Source organism: Aristolochia californica, unplaced genomic scaffold (genome assembly GCF_029961685.1).
Source record: "Aristolochia californica isolate CCGP_79_NKW_82.1479 unplaced genomic scaffold, dmAriCali1.0.hap1 SCAF_3, whole genome shotgun sequence".
NCBI classification, from domain to species: Eukaryota; Viridiplantae; Streptophyta; class Magnoliopsida; order Piperales; family Aristolochiaceae; genus Aristolochia; species Aristolochia californica.
In genome coordinates this window covers 13,773,145-13,787,856 of record NW_027181992.1, presented here as the reverse complement: position 1 = coordinate 13,787,856, position 14,712 = coordinate 13,773,145, and the positions used below count along the sequence as shown (strand labels likewise).

At 37.9% G+C, this 14,712-nt stretch overlaps 1 non-coding gene across 1 annotated transcript; it reads right to left on the bottom strand.

Moving 5' to 3' along the window:
• Nucleotides 1–865: 865 nt before the first annotated feature.
• Nucleotides 866–972, bottom strand: LOC137960706 (small nucleolar RNA R71). The gene has a single exon (XR_011114256.1). It is a non-coding gene; the product is annotated as a small nucleolar RNA R71 (small nucleolar RNA).
• Between the last annotated feature and the right edge of the window lie 13,740 nt (nucleotides 973–14,712).

Genomic DNA, 14,712 nt, shown 5'->3' with positions numbered 1-14,712 from the left:
TCATATTTGGTTAGGCTAGTTGACTGAAGAATACACAAAATTCAGTCCTCCCTGTGGATATGACCCTCGCTTACCGCTAGATTATATGAACGATTCGTACACTTGCGAGGTATAAAAGCCGACATAATTAAATGTCACACCAAGTTTTTTGCGTCGTTGCTGGGGAGGCACGTATTAAGTGTATTTCTTTGTTCTCCATGGTCTCAGGTTAGATTTATTTTTCTGCTTTCGTAATTTTATGTTTTTGTTTTATCTTGATGATTTTGTGTGGAGTTATTTTTATTTCTTCTAGTTAGTTCGTATTTTCAGTAGTTAGTTTGTTAGCATAATTTGATAGTTAGTTTTGTTTCTTTTTGTGTTTTTATACACTGGCGCCGCTCCTTAGGTGAACCATTAGCTCCCTTTGTTGAAGAGGTAGAACATAGTTGTAGGAAAACACCAGAAGTCAAGTTAGGAGCTACCATGGCCAAGCAAGGTGAACCATCATAGTTACCTGCTGCAGGTGACCGTAGAGCCCTGAGGGATTATTCTATCCCATCCCACTTCACATCACCTTCTTGCATTATATTGCCACCCACTACTGCCACCAGTTATGAGTTGAAACCAGGTGTGATCCAACTCCTCCCTACATTCCATGGGTTGGAGAAGGAGGACCCTTATTACCACATCAAGAAATTCTTAGATATCTGTGCGACTTTCAAATTCCAGAATTTCAGATGACTCCATCCGGTTAAGACTTTTTCCATTTTTACTTAAGGATAAGGCCAAGTCTTGGCTTAATTCCTTAGAGGTGGGCAGCATCACTTCATGGGACACATTAGTCACGAAATTTTTGTCCAAGTACTTTCCCATTCAGAGAACTACAACCCTCAGGAGAGAAATCTCCAACTTTATGTAGCAGGAGGGTGAACATTTTTATGAGGCTTGGGAGAGATGAAAGGATTTGATCCGTAGGTGTCTGCTTCATGGGTTTGAGAAATGGCACTTAGTGTAATACTTTTATCAAGGTCTTACACCCCCGGTTAGATCCATGGTAGATGCAACGAGTGGTGGGAGTTTGATGGGTAAGAGTGCTAGTGAGGCGTGGGACTTCTTTGAAACGTTGTGTGATCAATCTTGGCAATGGGGTTCATCATTTAATGTTGATAGGAGATCCCATGAAGCCAAAAGAGGGGGTCTCTACGAGGTTAATGAAACACCCATGCTCATGGCCAAGATTGAGGGGTTGGCTAGAAAAATTGATGCCCTTATGGTGTCCAAGAGTGCACCTGCTCCTAACCCATCTACTGTCTGTGCCATATGCTCTAGTTCATCTCATCCCACACAAATGTGTCTGTCTAGTTCATCTTACCCGGAGCTCATTGAGGACTTGAATGCAGTCCAAAATTTTCATAGACCAAACTGGAACGAGCCGTTTTCGGAAACATATAATCCGGGTTGGGCTAGGTACCCAAATTTCTCATGGTCCAAGGGCCCACATGTTGGGTGTCCTTCAGGGTTTATTCAACCCCAAGCTCCGCGCCCACACTTCACTCAACAACCATTGATTCCACAAAAACTTTCTATTGAGGATACACTTCAATTATTCATGCAGAATACACAGTCCTCCATTGCTAAACTTGAAATGCAAGTGAGTTAGTTGGTCAGCCACATGAGTGAACAGGCACAAAATAGACTCTCGAGTCAAACCATTCCTAACCCCAAAAGCACATATGCAAGTGGGTCGAGTTCCAATCCCACCACGAGCAAGCCAAAGCCATAACCACCCTTAGGAGTGGTTGTGAATTGAACAATGGGGTAGGGACCACTAAGTCAAAGGAGTCAAAGGATGACAATGGGGACACATCATTGAGTGAAGAACCTCCAAGTTTTCCATCAACAGCCAGGCATATCCCTAACCCAAGTCCCACCAGCTCCTTATCCACAGAGATTATCGGGCCCACCTAGGAAAAGAGATAGCATGCATGAAACATTGGAACTGTTTAGTAAGGTTCACATTAACATTCCACTTTTTGGTGCTATTAGGCAAGTCCCTGCTTATGCCCAATTTTTGAAAAACCTTTGTACACAGAAGAGAAAACAACATGTTAACAAAAAGGTCTTTCTTACTGAGAATGTAAGCTCAATTCTGAAGCACAACACTCCTCCTAAAGTTAATGATCCTGGATGCCCCACAATTTCATGTGTCAATGGTGACCACACCATCCAAAGAGCTCTTCTTGACTTAGGGGCAAGTTTGAATTTGCTTCCTTTCTCTGTTTACCAGCAATTAGGTTTTGGGGAATTGAAGCCTACCCCCCATCACACTTCAACTAGCTGACCGTTCTGTCAAGATACCACGAGGAATAGTTGAAGATGTTTTGATAAAAGTGGACAAATTTTTGTTCCCGGTTGATTTCATTGTTCTTGATACAGAACCAGTAGTCAATGTGACCAACCAAATTCCTATCATCTTAGGACGTCCCTTCTTAGCCACATCTAATGCTGCCATTCATTGTAAAAGTGGTGAGTTGGAGTTGTCTTTTGGAAATTTTAAGGTCACGTTGAATGTGTTTAATGTCGGGCACCATCCACTTGAGTCTGATGATCTGAGTCCTGCATTTAAGATAGAGACTGTTATGCTTGATGACAAATCCACTCTTGAATCTTATGAGTCTTACATAACATCTTTAGACATGGACTATTTTGATGAGGAAGCATATTTCCAAGAGGTTGACTCTTTACTTAGTTTTGTACCTCTATTGGAGGAAGCTTATGATGTTGTCACAACTTATCATCCACAGGATCTTCATCTTGACTTGGACAAACCTCTTGAAACTTCCAAACTAGATCTTAAACCACTTCCTCCCACGTTGAAGTATGCGTTCTTGGGGCCCATGAACTCCTTGCCAGTCATTATTGCCTCTGATTTGAGTACTGAGTAGGAGGAACAATTGACTGGAGTTTTACAAGCACACAGAGATGCATTGGGGTGGACTCTTGATGACTTATAAGGGATTAGCCCCTCCATATGCATGCATCGTATTCATTTGGAGGAGGGGATTAAAGCCTCACGTGAGATGCAACATAGGTTAAATCCCCATATGCAAGAGGTTGTGAGAGAAGAAGTCATCAGGTTGCTTGTGTCAGACATCATTTACCTTATTTCTGATAGCACCTGGGTGAGTCCAATTCAAGTTGTCCCTAAGAAAGGGGGAGTCCCTAAGAAAGGGGGATCACGATAATGAAAAAAGAGAGTGGTGAATTGATTCCCACAAGAACTACCACCAAGTGGCGTGTCTGCATTGACTATAGAAAACTTAATTCCGCCACTAGGAAGGATCACTTCCCACTACCTTTCATTGATCAAATGCTAGAGCGATTGGTCAGCCATAGTTTTTATTGCTTCTTAGATGGATACTCCGGCTACAATCAAATTCCCATTACTCCAGAAGACCAGGAAAAGACCACATTCACGTGTAAGTTTGTCACCTTTGCTTACAGACGCATGCCTTTTGGTTTATGCAATGCGCCTGCCACTTTCCAATGGTGCATGATGAGTATATTTTCTGACATGATTGGTGACTTTTTAAAGGTCTTTATGGATGACTTTTCTGTGTTTGGCTCTAGCTTTGAGACATGTCTGCACAATCTTTCACTCGTAATGTCCCGTTGCACTAAGTCCAATTTAGTCTTGAATTGGGAGAAATGCCACTTCATAGTAAAAGAAGGAATTGTTTTAGGACATGTAGATTCTGAGCGGGGTATAGAAGTGGACAAAGTCAAGGTTGACCTAATTGCCAATCTGTCACCACCTACTTCTATGAAGGGGGTGCGTTCTTTCCTTAGCCATGTTGGGTTCTATAGGCGCTTCATTAAGGACTTTAGCAAAATTTCTCGTCCTTTGATGAATTTGCTTGCTCAAGATGTTGCTTTTGCCTTTGATAATGCATGTATTCATGCTTTTGAGACACTAAAGAAATGTTTGTCCACTGCACCCGTTGTCCAACCCCCTACTTGGTCTTTGCCTTTTGAATTGATGTGTGATGCCTCTAATTATGCATTGGGGGCTGTTTTGGGGCAAAAGGCGGATAAAATTTCCTATGTCATTTGATATGCTAGCCGCACTCTTCATGATGCTCAATTGAATTACATTACCACTGAGAAGGAGTTGCTAGTTGTTGTGTTTACCGTGAACAAATTCAGATCATATCTGTTAGGGTCAAAGGTTATAGTGTTTACTGATCATTCTTCTTTGAAGTACTAATTATCCATCACGGACACTAAACCTCGCTTGATTAGATGGATCTTGCAATTGCAAGAATTTGACCTTGAGATTCGAGATAAGAAGGGTTGTGAGAATGTTGTTGTTGATCGTCTATCTAGGATATGTGTAGCACCTCAGGAAAGATCCCTTCCTTTAAATGATTCCTTCCCTAATGAACAACTTCTCCAAGTATCTCAGTTGCCTTGGTTTGCTGACATAGTCAACTATCTTATAACTCGTAAGATTCCTGATTATTGGAGTAAACAAGATCGGTTGAAATTCTTTTCCCAAGTCAAACATTTTTTTTGGGATGACCCTTATTTGTTCAAGGTGCATCCAGACCAAGTCATTAGGCGTTGTGTACCTGTGCAAGACTTTGCCAACATTCTTGAATTTTGTCATTCCCACACATGTGGTGGACATTTTGGTGCTAGAAAGACCGCGGTTAAAGTCTTGCACTGTGGTTTCTATTGGCCTTCATTATTTAGAGATGCCCATGAGTTTTGTCATGTGTGTGATAGATGCCTACGGATTGGTTGTTTGTCTAGAAAGAACTTGATGCCTCTTAAGCCCATTCTTATTGTTGAATTGTTTGATGTGTGGGGTATTGACTTCATGGGTCCTTTTCCTGTCTCGTTCGGCTAGCAATACATCCTTGTTGCTGTTGAATATGTCTCTATATGGATTGAAGCCACTGCATGTAAGACAAATGATAATAAAGTGGTGGTAAAGTTTTTAAAAGAAAACATCTTTAATCGGTTTGGTACCCCGAGAGCGATCATCAGTGATGGGGGATCTCATGTTTGTAACAGAGCATTTGAGACCTTGTTGAAGAAATACTCCATCACTCATCGGGTGTCCACTCCGTATCACCCGCAAACTTGTGGTCAAGTGGAAATCTCTAATAGGGAGATCAAACTGATTTTGTAGAAGTCAGTTCGCTTTGATAGAAAAGATTGGTCCACTCGATTGGACGATGCTTTATGGGCCTATCAAACCGCTTATAAAACTCCTATTGGGATGTTTCCATTTCGCCTAGTGTTCGGCAAAACATGTCATCTACCTGTTGAGCTTGAGCATAGAGCTTATTGGGCCATTAAGGCTTTGAATTTTTATTTGGCTCAAGCGGGTGAGGAGAGGAAATTGCAATTGAATGAGTTGGAGGAGATACGTCATGAAGCTTATGAGAATGCCAAACTGTATAAGGAGCGAATAAAGCTTTTACATGATAAATCTATTTTTTGCAAGTCTTTTACTATTGGGCAGAATGTTTTACTTTATAACTCACGATTACATTTGTTTCCAGGGAAGCTGAGATCCAAGTGGTTAGGTCCATTTGAGGTTACACAGGTGTTTCCTCATGGCGCTGTTGAGATCCGCAATCACGGAGACGGGTCGGTCTTCAAAGTTAACGGTCAGAGGCTCAAACCGTATCTTGAGAATGTCCCAACACCGTAGGAGGTGATGGTGATTCTCTTGGAGGAACCCGTCCACTCATCTTGACTGCGTCAGAGTCTTGCTTAAGACTATAAACTTAGCATATTGTGGGCAATCCCTACGTTTCTATCCCTTTGTACAATAAAAAATTTTAGTTTTGGTTTATTTATTCTTGCTTATGTTGATTTTAGTGATTGTTAGTTGGTTTGTTTGATGATGTGTCATGCTCTAGGTTTGGGAGTGTTTGCTGATATCTCTTTTCGTTACACTGTTTTCGCTTTGCTTTACTTCTTGTGTTGCCAATGGAGCATGTGGTTTCCATGAGTTTTATTATTCTTTAGCTGTTATTCCTTTTTGTAGTTGCTTTGGTGTTTTAAATTTTCCCCATTGAGGACAATGTCAGGTTTAGGTTTGGGGGGGGGGGGGGGGGGGGGGGGGAACGACTCTTTTATGTCTTAGCGATGATTTTCTTTTGATTTTTTTTGTGGTTTTCAAATTAATCCTCTTAGTATGTGGTTAACTTTAGTAGAGTTAAAATAAGTTGCTCAAATGTATTTCAATTTTTTTTGTAAAACTGTGTAGAATATGTATATTAGAATTTTGATATCATTTGTTGTGATCCATGAGAATTCAGTGGGATAACTTACTATTGCATTAGACTTGGAACTCAATTGCAAAAGAGAACATGTAAATCTAGTGTTGATCTATGTTAGTCTGAATAGTCTTGTATGCCTATTTGATCTTATTCTTTTTTATATCTCAGTGAAATTCTTTGTTGTAATGTATGAATGCAAATGGAAATGCTCTTCCTTGCAAAAGGCAGATAACCTCAGAAGCAGCCTGGGCAAACCCAAGGACATGCATCGGAATAGTTGGTTACTTAAAAAATAAATGCATGTGCAGTGAGGACGAATACAAAATGGTGGTAATACCAAAAGTATTCAGTGAAAAAAATTATGCTAGCAATAGCAAAAAAATGGGTTTAAATCTGGAAGCAATGAGTTCCCTTAACTTTGATGATGAATTGTAAGTTGAAAGAAGTTGCAAGTTGAAATATATATACTTCTTTTGTGAGATTGTCAGACAACAGGCTTACTCTACTATTCTCTCTTAATTGTGATGTGACCAGGATTTTATTGTTATTTGTTGCCTCTTTGTTCTATTGAAGTAATTGCTTATGGGTCACATTGGTTCAGGTGGAGTAACAGTGAGTGTATTTGGATTGACAATGTGTTATATTTTACACAGGTTTTCAAATTGAGCAGGGTTTCAAAAGATTTTCAGACATTTTACGATACTAAGTGTTAGTCATATGCTAATGAGGAGTAGATTTTCTTTAGTTTTCTTTTTATATTGTTGATTTAGATGAATTTTGTGGGTAAATTTCATGCAAACCCTCATGAGACACAACTCGTCCACTACCGTAAAGTAAGGGCTTAACGGCTTGTTGCATACGCTAAATGCAATCGTGTTCCCTACGAAAGTGGCATTTTGTTTTCCTAGGCTTAATTTTGGTTCTGTTGTTGTGTTGCTAGGGACTAGAAAATACTTAGGTTTGGGGGTATGATAGATGCAAAATTTTGACATGAGAACTATGTTAATTAAAATAGAATGGCCCTTATAATTGTGTTATAGGTGGTTATTTATCGGTTTTCAAATGAAACGTGCATTTATTGAATTTGGCATTAATCACTGCTTATATTGTATATTTTTCTCTCTTGAATTATATTTCATTGCTTTTAATGATTTTTATGGATTTAATTATGGAATTTTAGGAGAATTTTGTGTGTAGAAGGAGATATTTATAGAAATGCCATTAGTGAAAGGGGTAGGTGAATTTTAAGGAAAAATCGATTTGATACCCGAGAAGAGGGGGGAGGAGAAAGAGGGAGCTCGAGAGAGTCTCTCAAGCTACCGCTGACCAGTCGAAGGGAAGACCCAAGAGGGCTCCCTCCAACCGCCGTCTGGCAACCAAGAACAGACCCGAGGAGACCTCGAGAGAGTCTCCGTCGCGGCGAGTTTGACACTGGCGTTTTCTGCTCACAAGGCCGAGAGGTGACCCGAGAGGGCTCCTCCTACGCCGATTCTAGATTTCGACCACCCTCCGGTGTCGATTCCGCACTTCCGACTAGGACTCGAGAGAGTTGGTCAAAGGATTTCGGCTCCATTCCATCTTTCGCCGCACCACCTCCCTCGATGGATTTCTATTCTTCTTCGTCATCGTCGTCTCCACCTCCGGCCGCTCGCTCTTGCAATCCGAAGCCCTCAATTCCTAGAAATCGCAGCAACCGTGAGAACAAAATTGATGCCCAAGCGAAAGGAAAAAGAAGGGGAGTAATCCGTCATTTTATAATTTAATTAGTTTCCTATAGTTTGAACTTAGGTTTTGAATGCTTATTAAATTTGATTTGAGAATGGATGTTTATTGAATATTTGTTTTTCGAATTTTATAGTAATTAGCTAGTTAGGGCAGGATTATAATTTAGGTTGGATTCTGGAATCTTAAATCCAATCTCTTATCCATGATTTAAATTAAGAGAATGATTTGTTGTGGGAATGTTTGGATTAAAGTTTAAAGTGCGTTTAATAGGAAACCTGAATTACACGTGCCCTATTTTTTAATTTTAGCATCATCACAATAGGAAATTGATTCTCTGCATTCTATTGTAATCCGATCTTTGTCATTAACTCTAGGCGTCCAAGAGGGGCTAGACGCAAGGATTGAGAATCCGAACTCGTGGTTATGTGGGGCTCGAGAGAGGCACGAATCATGGTAAAATCCAGTGTTGATGTTTCCTGTTGTGCAAGTAGTTAATTAGATCATTGCTTGATAATTTAGGATATAATTAGTATTTAGTTTAGATTAATTCATCATATTTGGTTAGGCTAGTTGACTGAAGTATACATAAAATTCAGTCCTCCCTGTGGATATGTCCTCGCGTACTGCTAGATTACATGAACGATTCGTACGCTTGCGAGGTATAAAAGCTGACGTAATTAAATGTCACACCAAGCTCCGGTCCTTATTTCTCTATGATGGAGGGGAAGGGAGTTTTGACCCCTTCATCCCATAAGAAAATGAAAAATAAATAAATGAGGAGGATGAAAGACATAAGACATGGAGGAGGTTGCCTCTTCCCTCCCATTTTTCAACAAAAAGAGGGTTGATCACCAACCCCTCTTTTTTCTTCATGGTGCGTCTATTTGTAGAGTTGGGTCAGAATGGGGTCCCTCCCTCTCTTGCTTTGCATCATAGGTTCTATCATTGTGCAAAAAGGAGGTGGAGGGGCAACCTCTACTCTTCTCTTGCTTGTTCAGAGGGAGGGGAGGATAGCCCCTTATCTTTCTCTATTTCTCTCTAGAGTGTAAAGGAGAATTTGAGAAGTTTTTTTTTTAAATTATTGTTTTTGATGTTTAATAAAATATTATAATAAATATTTATAAAAAATGGAAATTAATTGTTTTATTTATTTTTTAAGATCTAGCAACAATGTTACCTCAATTTTCTAAAAGATTTGAGGCAAAAGTTTTTTTTTTTTTGGAATTATGGCATCTACCAATCACATTTAAAAGACAACATTAAAGAGGGTCATATTTGAAAATTATCCTTTTCAAATACGATAGTGTTAGACATAGTATTTTCAATATGGCTATCTAGATGGTGTATTTAAAAAAAATCTAAAAGGAGCAACCTTTAGCTTAAGAAGTAGTATCTAATGGTGTATTTTGACACAATCTTTAGCCCTTAAAATGGTATCTAATGAACAGTTAAAATCCTAAGAATTAGTAATCATAATGGGATAAAAAAAATTAAGTGGCATGAGTAAATGACAAAACTACCTTAAATTTTACACATCATTTTTTTTAAATGCTAAAAATACCTTCACATTGTACCTTTGGCATTCTTCCCTTCAAACATCTACTTAACATGGTGAGGGTTTATGTGAAGCAGAAAGTCAAGAAGGATAGTACCTAGAGTAGGGGGTTGCATGTGGATTAGTTTATTCAAAACATAAATTTTTGTCTATGAATATACAAGAAATTGGTGTTTACTACTCTTTCTTCTCACTTCTCTTCTAGAGTGCATACTATGAAATTGTTGAATTTTTGGAAAAAAGAAAAACTTCATTGACTTTATCTTAACTGAGTACAATGAATCTCTATTTATAATAGAGAAAACTAGTAGAATCCAATTACTTTTAAATTACCATTGTCCCAGATACAACCAAAGTTAAACACTAAAAGATAAGTCATAAAACAATTGAACAACTGAACATAAATAGAAGACTAACATAACTAAAACATCTTTAATTGAAACTCTTCTATGAGACCTCCATCCATGAGACTCTTCTTAGACTCCACCATATTAATTATGGCTTTGTGAGACTTCTTATTATGAGAATCATGCGAGACTCTTTCATACCTGCTCTTCAACACTCCCCCTCAAATTGGAGTTTATAAATTCAACTTGTAAGGAAAAATATTCTTGGTCTTCAATTTTCTTTTTCTCAAAAAAGTATTCATCTTTTGTTCTCCCCCCTTATTGAATATTTTGGTTACATAAAAATTACCACAATATGTGGAATAAAATACTTCTTTTTTGTATTTCTTCTTCTTCTCGCCTTCAAGCTAGGGATAAAAAGGATATAGAGACCCAACTTGGACAAAACACAATATGGGAGAAAAAAATCACTCCTAGTCGTACAATAAAGCTTTAAATATCAGTCAAAATGGTCAAAGTCTGAAACACACTCTACTCAATTTTAAAGATGAAAAAACGGCCCAACTTGAGGGCACAACGAAGTGACTATTCACTTTTGAAGGGTAGCTTAAACACAAATCACCTCTTGGGTAAAGAATACAAGACTTGACTCGAGTTAAATGTTGAGCACATAGTAGTGGGTATAGGCCTGTATTGCTATGAAGTGATAAAAACACAAAATGATAAACTAGAGAAATATTATAGGAATATAACTTTAATCGAAAGGAGACAACTATGCAACACTCATCCTTCCAAATAAATATAGAATGTGACCTTTTTTAAAAAAATAAACTAGGGAAGAATATAACATAGAACTTAATAAACTTGACCAAGGATAACTATTTTTTTGGGGTGACCACAATTTTTCGTAGTTGACTATGAGAAAGATACACAAGAAAGTAACAAAAAAGTAAAACTTGAAAAAAACATCGAAGCAGGATATTGTATTTCTTGAACGAGCAAATCATGGAGTGATTAAATATGACCAAAATCTCTGATTATATGAAAAATTTGGCTAAAAACTAGGTTTCTAGAAGAAAAGGAAACTAAATTCACTTTAATGCATTGAGAGATAATAGGAGAGAAAATAGGGAGAAAAGGAGAGATTTTTGGCAGAATTGACCTTTAGTACTTCTAATGGCTAAAGAAGCTTCTTTGAATCCTTCCAACATATGAGATGGAACCTCAAGAAGTTCAAGAAGAGAAACCCAAAAGAAAAACCGTTGCTCTAAAGGCCAAAGTGAGTGCTGAAAGCGTCTCTAGTGAAGAAAGCTTTGATGAAGTGAGTTTCATCACTGGACATTTACAGAGAATGTATAGGAAAAAGAAGAACTTTTGAAAAGGCCAAACTAGAACTCAAAATGACAAATCATTTAAGAAATTTGGCATTTGTTTTGAGTGTGATAAACCAGCACATAGAAGGAACAAATACCCAAATATAGAAGGAAGAACCCCATCCTCAAGCAAGGACTCCAAGAAGAAAAAGAAGAAGGTCCCTTGATCTCATCTTGAGATACTATGTATGATGAGTCAAGCCACTCCTAGGAAGAAGAAAGCGATTCTGGACTCATGTCTACTGAAGATGAGGATGAGTCTACCACTTTCGAAGAGGTAAAATGACACGGACTATGAAAACGAGCTTGAATTGTTATTAGAAAAAATAATTCATAGTATAAATAGATATAAATAAAAGTGCAATGCTCAAACACACAAGATTGCAAAGCTCAAGGAAGTGCTTAGTGCCTTGAAGAAAGCATATGTGAGTCATATGGCCAATGCTTCAAGGCAAAGTGGATTGATAGACAAACTATCATGTGATAAACTTGCATTTGAAAATAAGAGCATAGATCTAGAACAACAAGTCAAAGCTCTATCCCAAAAAATCCACACCCAAGAGGAAGGTTGGGAAGAACAACAAAAGATAAATTATGAAGTTCGCTCCCATTCCTCACATTCGATGCCACTATTTCAATGAAGTGGGTTATTATGCCCACATTTGCCTAATTAAGAATGCAAATGGCATAAAAAAATGTTGGGAAGACAACCGAAAGAGTTGTGGTAATTGACAAGAACTTGGGCAAACAAGTTTGGCAGCACAAATCACCTAGTTCTTTAAATGTTATCTCAATGGGACCCAACTTAAAATGGATCTCTAAGGGCTAAATATCTTGTGATGTAGCTTTGTTTCCAAGCCAAGGTATAAAAAAATGTTTGGAGTTTAGATAACGGTTGCTTGAGGAACATGATTGGTTATAAGAAGAAGTTCCTTGAACTCAACTCTAAATATGGTGGCCACCTAGAGACTATAACAAAGGTACCATCAAAGGAATTGGTCAAATCGGTACCTCAACCTCTTTCATATCCGATGTTTATTACATAGAAAGGTTGATGCATGATTTACTTAGCATTAGTCAATTCTGTGACAAAGGTAACAAAGTTTCATTTGAAAAGTACTAATGCTTGGTAAAGAATGAAAACAACGAACTAGTTCTAGAGGGATATAGAAATAGGAACCTCTATGTTATGAACCTTGTTGACTTACCCTCAACTAGTGCCATTTGCTTGGGTGCAAAGTTTTATGAATCTTGGTTATGGCATAAGAAACTAGGACATATAGGAATAGATTCCTTGAAAAAATTAGCAAAGGAAAGCCTACTGAGAGGACTATCGAATAAAAAATTTGTAAGAGGGAGACCTTGTGATGCTTGCCAACTTGGAAAGCAACACAAAAATTCTTTCAAACCAAAGAATATAGTTTCAACCTCTCAACCTCTTCAACTAATCCACGTGGATTTAATTGGACCTACTCGAACCTTAAGCCTAAATGAAAAATGTCTTAACTTAGTGGTGGTAGATGACTACTCTAGGTTCACATGGGTAGATTTCCGAGCTTACAAAGATTATGTTTTTCCAGCCTTTGCCAAATTGTGTGAAAAGGTTAAAAAAGACCAAGGCTATAGCATTATCAAAATTAGGAGTGACAATGGAGGAAAATTTGAAAATTCACACTTAGAGGAATATTGCACAAAGCATGGTATAAACCATACATTCTCAGCTCCTCAAACTCAACAAAATGGTACTATTGAGAGAAGAAATATAACCTTAATTGAGACGGCTAGAGCTATGCTACCTGCACACAACATGCCACATAAGCTTTGGGCTGAAGCTGTAAACAGTGATTGCTATATCATAAATCAAGTATGCATAAGGCCCCTTATCAAAAAAACTCTTTAAGAGTTGTATATGGACACCCTTCCCAAACATTACCTACTTGAGATCCTTTGGATGCAAAGTGTTCATATCAAAAGAACCAATGGAAGGATTAGGGAAGTTTGACTCTTGGGATGATATAGAAAATTTCTTGGGTTATTCAACTCATAGCAAAATATATAGAATTTATAATAAGGCATCTATGAGAGTCGATGAGTCAGTACATGTTGAGTTTGATGAATCTAATTCACAAAATCCAACCCCAACTTGAATTTTTGATGACGAACAGGGAAATCCCTTTGATTCATCCCCGGATCTCAACCTCAAGACCAAAATCTTGAAGAGAGCCTAAATGACCCGAATAACCAAGAGGAGCCACCTATGGAGTACAAAAGCTTTGCTCATGGGGGGAAAAGTTGGCTTTTGGATTAAGGCAACACAAGAGGAATTGAATCAATTTAAAAGAAACAAAGTTTGGGCTCTTGTTCCTAGACATAAAAATCAGCAAGACATAGGAATTAAATGGATCTTTAGGAACAAAGCAAATGAAGAAAACCTAATTGTGAGAGACAAAGCTAGGATAGTTCTCAAAGGATATAACCAAGAAGAAAGAATTGATTTTGAAAAGACCTATGCATCTTTGGCAAGACTAGAGGCAATTTGAATACTTTTAGCCTATGCTTGTCACATGAAGTTCAAATTGCACCCATTGGATGTAAAGAGTGAATTCCCAAATGGGTGAATTAAAGAAAAAGTTTATTTTGTACAACAAGAAAGTTTCAAAGACACAAGTAAGCTTGGCCATGTGTATAAACTATATAAAGCTTTATATGGGTTAAAGCAATCTCCTAGAGTGTGGTATAAAAGATTAAATGAATTCTTAGAGAAAACAATTATAAGAGAGGTAGCGTAGATAAATGATAAGAACCTCGTCAAGGTCTTATCTTCTTAGCTTCCAAAGAAAGAATTAAGGCTCTTCTAGGCAAGGAAAGAGAGACTTGAGGGATAGACTTGATTAATTTTTCCTTCAACCAAGACCCCTATTTATACTTTTTCAATTACATATTTAGGGAAACTCCTCAAACAATTAGGCTCCCTAAATACAATAAATCAAGGAAAAATTATAAAATCAAATGAGAGAATCTAGGAAATTTCTAAATCAATTACAATCTTATCTTCTAAAGATTATTTAGCAAAGGAAAGTAGAAATTCTAGTAATCCATCAAAAGTAGGAAGTAGGACTCTCGTTTCTACCCTTGACTTTTAACCTTATTTTCACTTTTGCCCTCAGATTATGCCCTTGAGATCATACACCCCACATGCATGTGCATGGGTCCACATGTGTACCACCTTTTTCTCTTGCTTGTTCTTCCTTCTTCCTTGATTTTTTTTGGAAATTTGAGGGTTCCTATTATTCCACTTCTCTTGAAGATCCACTTTGCCCTCAAGGTTGACAATCGAAAAAGCAAAGAAGGAAGTCATCCTCATGTTCTCACATGGCTTCTTCCAGTGGGGTTTGATCCCATTGAATGAGGACCTCTGTATGTAAGTGAGAGTC